Consider the following 10,160-nt stretch of genomic DNA (forward strand, 5'->3'; position numbering starts at 1 on the left):
ATCTATGTGTTTATTTTTGTGTCAGTACCATACTGTCTTGATGACTACAGCATTGTAGTATAATTTAAAGACTGGAATTGTGATGCCTTCTACTTTGCTTTCCTTTTCAAGATTGCTTTGACTAGTTTGTTTGTTTGTTTGTTTGTTTGTTTGTGTTTGTGTGTGTGGTTCTGTACAAATTTTGGAATTGTTTGTTTTAGTTCTGTGAAAAATTCTGGTAGTATTTTGTTAGGGATTGTATTAAATATATAGACTGCATTTCTGTACACCAATAATGAGGCAGCAGAAAGAGAATTCAAAGAATTAAACCCATTTACAATTGTATCAAAAACCATAAGATGCCAAGGAATAAACGTAATCAAGGAGGTAAAAGATCTGTATTCTGGAAACTAAGAATACTTATGAAAGAAATTGAAGAGGACACAGAAAATGGAAAAACACTCCATGCTTATGGCTTGGAAGAACAAATATTGAACTGTCTTTATTACTACATGTATGGAAGTTATTTTCTAGGGTATTCCTTTTTTTTTTTTTAAAGATTTTATTTATTATTTATTTGACAGACAGAGATCACAAATAGGCAGAGAGGCAGGCAGAGAAAGAGAGAGAGGAGGAAGCAGGCTCCCTGCAGAGCAGAGAGATTTTCTAGGGTATTCTTTTGGACATTTTTTATATCCCTCCTCAAGTTATTTTAATCTTATCTGTATCTTTACCATCTTATGAACCTCAGTTGTTGCCAAGCCTAACATGTTGTCTTGATCAGCCACACATCTAAATTCTTTGGCTCTTTTTACCACTTCTGGACTTGGATGGAGTGACTGTCCCAGAGCAAGGAATCCAGCTTCCCAGGTGGCTCACTGAAGCAATGTAAAGTGAGACAGAGTGGACTTTCTTACAGGGCAAACTTTGACCAAAGAAAGAAAGGAAACAGAAAGGAATGGATAGACAAATTCTTGTTCTTTCTTGGAACTGGTGGAATACTCTAGTGTGTATTTTCTTTTCTAGAGCCTTTTCATAATCTTCCCACATGACCACATAGGATGCAGTTGTCCAAAATTAGCTTTTGCTCATTCTTAGCTCATTCTGAAGCAGTGACCAGTGGAGCAACTCATCACTTTGTATTACTTTTCATCTTTCCCTGTCTTAATTTTATTTTCCCTCACACACTTTGTCCCAGGGTTGCAACTTCAAATTAACCATTGATATTATTTTTCAATCCAGGTGAAGTAATTTCAGGATCTTTGGTTATTAATCTGTTTTCCAAAATGGTTGTTCCAGCAACAGTGGATGAACTTTCCCAGTTGTTTCACATTAGGAATGTTGGAATTGGCCAACTTTTCTACTTTAGGGCTTGAAGTTTTATCTCATTGAATCTTGACTTGTATAATCATCTTTCATTATTGTTCCTGTAAATAGGGAGATCAATTAGGTAAAGTATCAAGCTCCTGCCTGCATCTTAGAAGGCACTCAGTGGAAATTAGTTTCTCTTGCTTTCCCAGTCAGTTCCTATGCTATAATCCTTTTGACAAATTGATAACCTGAATTTATATCTCACCACTAAGACATCTTTATCTGACATCAAAGAGGGTCTGACAATACAGTAGTCCCCAAACAAGCTAATGATTTACTGTGTGCTGTATCCCCTCAATCATGCTTTCCTTCATCCCTCTATCTTGTTTAACTTGTTAACTTCTATTAATCCAAGACAGAGCTGATACTTCACCTTTTATTCCACATATTCATATCTACTATCAATGCTCATCAATCAAATTTTTATAATAGGATTCAAAATTCTACTTTTTCCCTATTGTTTAAGGAACTTTTTGTCCACTACATATGATCTATTCCTTGAAACTTCTTGAGACTATAGATACACCATTTACATTTATATTTGAACCTAGAAGATTGGGTTTGGAAGAGAAGATCTAATATGGTCCACGATGAAGGAAATTTCTAAAAGAGTAACTTTCTTTAATTGCTTTTCTTACCTTCCTTCTTCTCACATTTAATGACATTTCACTGTGATATTAATCACGCTAAGCTTCTGTATAAAGTTCTGTATAGGAGACACCCAATATACTTTTTTTTTTTTTCAAGATTTTTTTATTTATTTGACAGAGAGAGAGGGAGCGGTCACAAGTAGGCAGAGAGAGAGGGGGAAGCAGGCTCCCCGCTGAGCAGAGATCCTGATGCGGGGCTTGATCCCAGGACCCTGGGATCATGACCTGAGCCGAAGGCAGAGGCCTTAACCCACTGAGCCAACCAGGTGCCCCCCAATATACTTTTTAAAGTAAATAAATCTGCATCACTTATTAAGTTTTGATTTCAAATGAAAGGATCTAGAACTCTGAATTATTACTTAATGTAGAACCTTAAGATCATACTTTTTGTTCATATTTGTAAAGACTCAGTTTACAAGTTCTTTTGTATGTACAATGCCATCTTCCCTTGTTATATATTCTGAACCATTTTATGCCCTCATTTCTGCCTTTTGCATTGCACTTCTGATTCTCATCCCCTAAATTTATTTTTTTCTCTTTATCCAATTTACTTAAACATTTTCAGCTTTTTGTTGATAATAAAAAAACTTCTACATCATCATGGAGAAATTTTTTTCTTGGAAAATGACCTTAACATTTTGACTTGTGATTTTTCTGCCATTTCATTCAATCATAATCTTTATATTAATCATTACCGTGAGAAAAAAAAAAGTGTTTAGATTTCAAAAGCTCAAAAAGAAATGTGAGCAGTTTCTTTTCACTTTTGGTGCTGACAGAAGCTGCAACACAAGCTGCCTTTGTTGCAGGTAATTTAAATCACAAACACCTACCGTGCTTAAATTTGGTTCAGAATAGCAGTTCATATTTTGAAACTATTTATAGCATGCAATTTCATTCCTGGGATTACCACCTCAGTGGACAAAATGCCAGGAGAGAAAATGTGTTTAAGGGGTAAAACATGGGAGAACAATGAGGCTGGATGGCCTCAAATGGTTAGATTATTTGGCCTCGATTTAGGCAAAACACCTAAATCACCTAGATCAATGTTGAACTTCAACCTTTATGTCCTTGCAGCCTCCCAGAACAGGTGAAATGTTAATCAGGCTGCTGATGAGGCCCCCCATGTTTGAGCAAAAATCAACTTGTTTTTACTTTCATTTTGTGCACTAGTAACTAACATCATTTCTCTCCCATTCGATTATTTGGGGAGCTAGAGAAAAAAAACACAGTCACTCTGATTCATTTTAAATTTTTAAATGCATTTTTCCAGGCTTCCAAATTGCTGCACTTTTGAAATCTTGGTTGCTGCTCTTTAGACAACCTCCAGGCTTTTCATATGTTCATTCTAACTTAAACACCAAATTTTATGAAATCCGTTAGAGGAGGAATGATGTACAATGTAAAGAATTCTTTATGCCTTGATATTGCTTCATCTTGTCACATCTATTTTTCTTTGTTACATCTATTTTTCTTTATGTTTTCTAAAAGGTATATCAAGTTATTCACTTAATAAATTTATGTGTTTCAAAGTATTGTGGTCCTTTCTCATGTCAACTAAAAATATCCTTAAATGTTTATAAACCATCTAGGCCTAGTAATCAATAACTTAAATCACTGACTAAAAAATTAGTCATTGTAACCAAAATGAGATTAAAGGTTCAGCCAGCCTATCTGGAATATGAATTAAGATGGCTAAAATACATTTCAGCCAACTAGCCTACTGGAACTGTAATGTGAACACAAATTTTTAAAATTGAATTACATTGTACATATACACATAATATATATATTTGTATATGCATACACAGGCATATGCACATCTATATGCATATACATAATCTATAAATATAAATGTTTAAACAATGTAACATTGCCCATTGAATTTTTGGATTCTACCCATTACTGGGAACTATTCTTTTTTTTTTTTAAGATTTTATTTATTAATATTTAGAGAGAGAGAGAGAACACACAAGTGGGGAGGGGCAGAGGGAGAAGGGGAAGGAATCTGAAACAGACTCCCCACTGAGCTCAAAGACCAGTGAGCTGGTTCAGTCTCACAGCAATGAGACCATGACCTAGGTGGAAAGCAAGAGTCAGACACTTAACCAACTGAGCTACCCAGGAGTCCCTACTGAACTCTAGTCTTGATGGACTTAGCATTTAATTTCATAACTTAGTTATCAGATCATTCATGTTTGAATAAAGATGATGCCAAACACAGCTTTGAATGGGTACTCCAAATGATAATGAACTGTTATTACTTTTTTAAAAAGATTTTATATATTTATTTGAGATAAAATGAGATAGAGAATGAGAGAGAGAGAAAGCACAAGCATGGGGAGCAGCAGACAGAAGGAGAAGAAGACTCCCTGCTGAGCAGAAAGCCTGATGCAAGTCTTGATCCCAGAACTCTGGGATCATGACCTGAACTGAACGCAGATGCTTTCAGATCATGACCTGACTGAGCCACTCAGGTGGAGTTGAGAGATCTGAGTTAATTTTTTTGTTGTTTTGAATGTGCTAATAATGTGTGAAGTTGTGCCAAGAACCACATTTGAGACTCATCCTATAGAATTCGCCTATATGTCCTTAGCAAAGTCATTGAACATATCTGTGTTTCAGTATTTTTACTCTTAACATAAGGAAATTAGACTAGATGATATAAATTTTTTTTTCTAATCTTATGTTTCATGCCACTCATTAAATTTAGGAATATCTGAAATATTGGGCTTTATCTGATGAAATGATAAAGTGTGGTATGTTGAAAATGAGAATACAAAGCAAATGGAAGTATCTTCAAGATGTAGTATTAAGTGAAAAAAAAAAAACCACAGTTGCTATATACTTATTAGATTCCATCATATTTTTATATACTTTCTAAAATGACACCTTACCAGACAAATTGTCCCTCACCACCCTATATTAAATACTCCAACCTCTTCACTCAAGTCGCTTTCTACCATCACTCCTTGTCTTCTTTTTTTTCATGTGAGTGCCATACCACATGATGTCATATTAAATATTTGCTTTTTTCTTTATTTCTTCCTTTCTAAGTTTCTTTTGAAAAAAATAAATTCCAAAATGTCAGAATATATGCTTTGTTCACTGCTGAATTCCTAGGATTTAAAAATAGCTTTTTGTATAAAATAGATGCTCATTGTATTCATGTATTCATTTTGGAGACATGATGACTTTTTAGGAACAATAAATAAAAGTTATTTATCATTTATAGTTTGATAAAAAAAGAAAAAGGGCTTAATGAAGGGACTTAATGAAAAGAAGGGAGCTTTTTATTTTATATATTTTGCACCATTTAAATGTATTATGTGCCTGCATTATATGAATAATAAAATAGACATGAATGAAAGGCATTAGATATACCACCAAAACCCTGAGACCTAGTGAAAATCTCAGGTGTAATATTTCTAACTCATGGACATTACTGAAGACTTCAACAGCTGAAATTAGATCCTAAATTGCTAAAACCAAGAATGTGTTATGTTTAAAAAGGAAGCTAACAATAAATTTTTGAGGTAAAATTCTAAATACAAAATGCTTGTTTTCTCATACTAGAGGTGGTTTAGATTTACTATTTCTACCATGTTGATAATCTGGATAAATTTTGCCACTAAAACAAGAATATGAGATGGCTTTGTTTTTCTTGTATTTTTAAATATACTTTCCAGATTTTCTATAAAAATCACTACATGGTTAGCAATTATTTGGGCTGCAAAGAATAAAACTTATCTCATCCCCCACCCCCATAAGAAAAAACATAATGGCTTAAACACAGTTGGGATGTTTGTTTTAGTCTCATGTATTAGAAATTTTGAGATAGAGGGTATGGAGGCTCGTATAATATTTTCAGGAAGGCTTTAGAGACTCAGGATGCTTCTAACCTGGTCCATAGTCCTTAGCAGGGACTTCTATAGCTCCATTGCTTTCAGATTTTAAGCAGCAGTAATGAAGTAGAGGGAAAAGACAAAAAGAGCACATCTCTATGAAGAATCAGCTTGAACGTTCAGGGAGTCTTCCCCACTTTACTTCCAAAACATCTGTTTACAATCTTGTCAATTTTGGTAGACCTTAGTTCCATGGCTATATCTAGATAAAAGCAGTCAAGTAATATATTCTTGTAAATGATTATATTAATTGTCTGAATTAGTTGACTATCATTGCAAAGAAAGAAAAGAAAAGTAGGCATCTGAGAGGCATAGAGTCTCTGTCATAATCAACTACTGTTTTGCATTCAGAAATATATGATATACATGTTTATGTAAGAAAAATCAAAACAAAACAAACAAACAATAACAAAAACAATAAAACAAAAACAAAACAAAAATACCTTAATGATACTCTGCTACTTTCTGGAAGTTAATTTATTATTTCCCTCAGATATCCATTGTTAGCCATGATAACAGGTTTAACTAGAAGGAAAATAGTAGCTGATAGTTGGATCAGTGAGATCTTATAGTGAGTTCTCTGTTTTTGAGAACAGGAAAACTTTTGTTCATATCTCCTTGTATTTTACAAAAAAAAGAAGAAGAAGAAGAAGAAATTATGGTGCTAAGATGAACAGGAAATGCTTTATATCTATGGAGACCCTGGCTGTTTGAAAGATATTTGTCAATTTTCTCAATGTTTTATCATAAAGCCACTAAGAAGAAGCAACGAGTTCAAGGCAGAATCTGGTAGAGATCTTGGAATGGGAAGAGGTGACTATGAATGATAAGAGTTCACACTTGATGTTTTCAATTTTCACACGCAACTCAAATATTTCATGTTTCCAATGTTATTTTGTATCTTTTTTTTTCCATTTGAGAGTAGTTCTTTATTACTGACCAGATTATAAAAATAATCATGGTAGATACCTTAGTTCATCCTTCTAATAAGTCTATTAATCTAGTCTTCTTTGTTGCCAGCATCTCTACCTTCTACAAAATGGGTGGTCTTTTTCTTCATTCCTCCTCATGGAGAAGATAATTTGAAGGACCATAAAAAGTTATTTGCTTCTTTGAAACATTTTCTAACAGTATAGATTTTGTGAATCAGATCCTCCATGCAGATAATGCCATATTTACCAAGAGATTGGGCAATTAATGTGTTATCTGTCAGGGAAATTCACTTCTGGTTGATTTTTCCATAACCATGCTTGTAGATCAATTCATTCACTGACTTCAGGTTTGGGTCCCCCCATGTTATATAAGGTTCCACAATCTTTAGCATGTTAACTAAAGTCTTGTGGAGCTTAACAGAGCTGTCATTGAAGATCTGGTGAAGGCAAAGAAGCTGCAACACCTTCTGAATCTTTGGGTTCACACCATTGATACCTCTGATCATGAAGACAAATGCTAATTTATTAGGTTCTGCAGGTATGTAGAAGTTGCCAGATTTTCTTGCTATCCTCATTATTCCAGTCTTAGTTCTGTTTCTTATGGTAATGCTGAGCTTTTTCATAGATAAGCTTCCTCCTTGCCTTTTGAAGCATCTTTTGAACAAATTTCTTTCTCAGACATTTGATCTTCAACTCCGTGAAATTCCTTCACCCCTTCTTAAGGTTTCTGGCACAGTAGGAACCTTCTTTTTCTTTTCATCTGCACTCTCCATGGTTCTAGCCAGAAAAGAGCTAATTATATCTCTTCATATAAATCATTCTGAGCGTTTTTTGAGCTGGAGTCTTCTGGGAGACAATTCTCTTGTGTTTCTCTGTTTCTTGCAAGCAACGGCACTGCTTGACTTTTTCGCTGAACTGTCCTTCAGAGATGTTTGTCTAGGGAACAACGTTGGAAGACTAAAATACTACTCTCTGGAGCAAAGTTCATCTTTGTTTGCTCTCCACCATTTTCTCAGTCTGTTCAGGCTGTTACAATACTATAGACAGGCCGGCTTATGAACAACAGAAATGTATTTCTCAAAGTTCTGGAGGCTAGAAGTCTAAGACCAGGGTGCTTTTGAGGTCTGGTGATGGCCCTCTTGTATGCCACAGTATTCTCATTGTATCCTCACGAGGTGAAAGGAGTGAGTGATCTCTGTGGGGTGTCTCTTATAATGGCCTCTACACTCCTAACCTAAGTGTCTCCCAAAAGCCCCATCTCTTGATATCATCATATTGGACATTAGGGTTTTTGACATATGAATTGGGGGAGGACATATATTCAAACCACAGCGAGTATAATAAAGATGATGCATGTCTCCTTCTGGGGAAAAGTTCAGGATAGCTTACAGTCCATTTAAAGAGATTCAGGCTCCCTAAGCTTGAGATTCCTCTCCTGCATGTATCACCTTGCACTTTTCCTGGTGCTCTCTGGGAATTGTGGCTTGGCAAAGTGGTACAAAATGAGGATGCTTTGCCTACTGCTACTACTGTAAATAATAAGCTGTCCATTGTCTTTGACTCAGGAATCTCTTATATTTTGTTGGCACCCATGAGACCGTGGTAGGCTATGTATCAGTTGGAAGTAGATCCTTCATAGTTAGTTCTTGAGAAGCATTGAAAGGGGACTAGGTTCACAATGCCTGCAACTCCCATATTTTCAAGGAAAGCTAATGATGGGACCCTCCCTTTGTGATAGTGCTCACTTAAAGCAGGAATAGATTTGTGCCCATGAGCAGCCATATGTAAACAGTCATGGGCTCATAAAAATTATGCCATGTTTTAATATGGGAAGGCTGCCCAACTGTCAGAGTGTCTCTCTCTCTCTCTCTCTCTCTCGGGAGCATGACTGTGAGACAGAAAGAGCACCTGTGGTTGGGAGTGATGCGTATGCTAACAGATGTACTGGATAAGCATTAGAATCAAGAGACATAGTCATGCATCTTTAATAGTCACATTCTTCAACAAGGAAACCACAGCTGCTCTTGGACACCTGGGGAAACTGTTAATTCCCCCCAGCAGTAATACATGTTTCTAGAGTGTGTGATTTTCCTTGTTTCTCTATATTTACTTTTAATATATCTCCCTGACTGAAAGTAACCAGACAAGCTAAAAACGGGAGGAAAATGACGACTTCTCCAAATTAATCCTGAACTCTAAAGATAAAGGTTTGTCACATGTTTTAACTATTCTTTTAGTATTTTCTGGATGAAAGGATTTAGAAATCCTGATCTGACAATCAGGTGTTAAATCTGCCAGCAACAGATGCTGCTAAAACAGGAATTTAAACAGCTTATTTGTGTTGATACAACATTAAGATCATTTCAGAATAACTGATTATAATGTGCTGTAGATTTTCTAACCATTGTGTTACAACACCTGCCTTGGGAGTTAGAAGTGATATCCCTGACAATCGATTAGGTAAAATAGAACAACCTTAGAAGTATTCCAAGAGGGGTCCAAGAAAGCAAAATGTTCATTATTTTATGTAACTTAAAGTTTTTCAGGTACAATTAAGTCAGATTTAAAAAAAAAGCAAAAACAAAGAATCAAAATATGTGGGGTTTGGGAATAGCTCCTACTTTGGTCATCTAGATATTTCTAGAAAATATTTTACTCATACAAAACTTTAATACAAATTAATAAAGGATTATCTACACCAGTAAAAGAATACCAGAGCCTCTGATTCTCTGTGCTAAAGTGAATCTTGAGCTTGAGCAGGCAGGGAGGAAAACTTACTTAGCTTTTCTCAACTAATGTTAACACAAAATTTAGACCATCTTACTCTAGCCAATAGTCCTCAGATGTCATGTATGACACAATTTACTAAGCTGAAAACACAATCTCACTATCTTACTCTGTAGCACAAAATGACTATATAATGTAAATTTTGTGGAATAAGATTGCCAACTCTGGTAATTTTCACTAAAATAATAGTAGGTAATTTTATAATACATCCAAAGAGATTTAGATCTCTCTCTCTTACTCTCTGCCTCCTGTGAGTGTGTGTATGTGTGTGTGTATATAACTATACATATTCTGGATCTGGATCTCCTGACTTTATATATAACAATCACAGAGATCCCTTATGTTGAGCCAAGCCATTGTTTTCCAAAGAGTGTTTTATGTAATACTAATTATAGTAATGGGGGAATTGAATATGGAAAATTTAATATTGAAAATTTAACACGTCAGAATGTTTAGAAACAGTACATTTCAAAACTTGGTATATATAAGCTGCTCTCATAGACTCACAATGCTAATGACCCTAATTTAAGTTTCTGAGA

General features: G+C 35.1%; 1 pseudogene across 1 annotated transcript; it reads right to left on the reverse strand.

Moving 5' to 3' along the window:
• Positions 1 to 6,872: 6,872 nt before the first annotated feature.
• Positions 6,873 to 7,537, reverse strand: LOC309863748 (large ribosomal subunit protein uL30 pseudogene; annotated as a pseudogene). Its single transcript has one exon. The product of its transcript is annotated as a large ribosomal subunit protein uL30 pseudogene (transcript).
• Positions 7,538 to 10,160: the final 2,623 nt, after the last annotated feature.

This window comes from Mustela nivalis (assembly GCF_964662115.1).
Source record: "Mustela nivalis genome assembly, chromosome: 4".
NCBI classification, from domain to species: Eukaryota; Metazoa; Chordata; class Mammalia; order Carnivora; family Mustelidae; genus Mustela; species Mustela nivalis.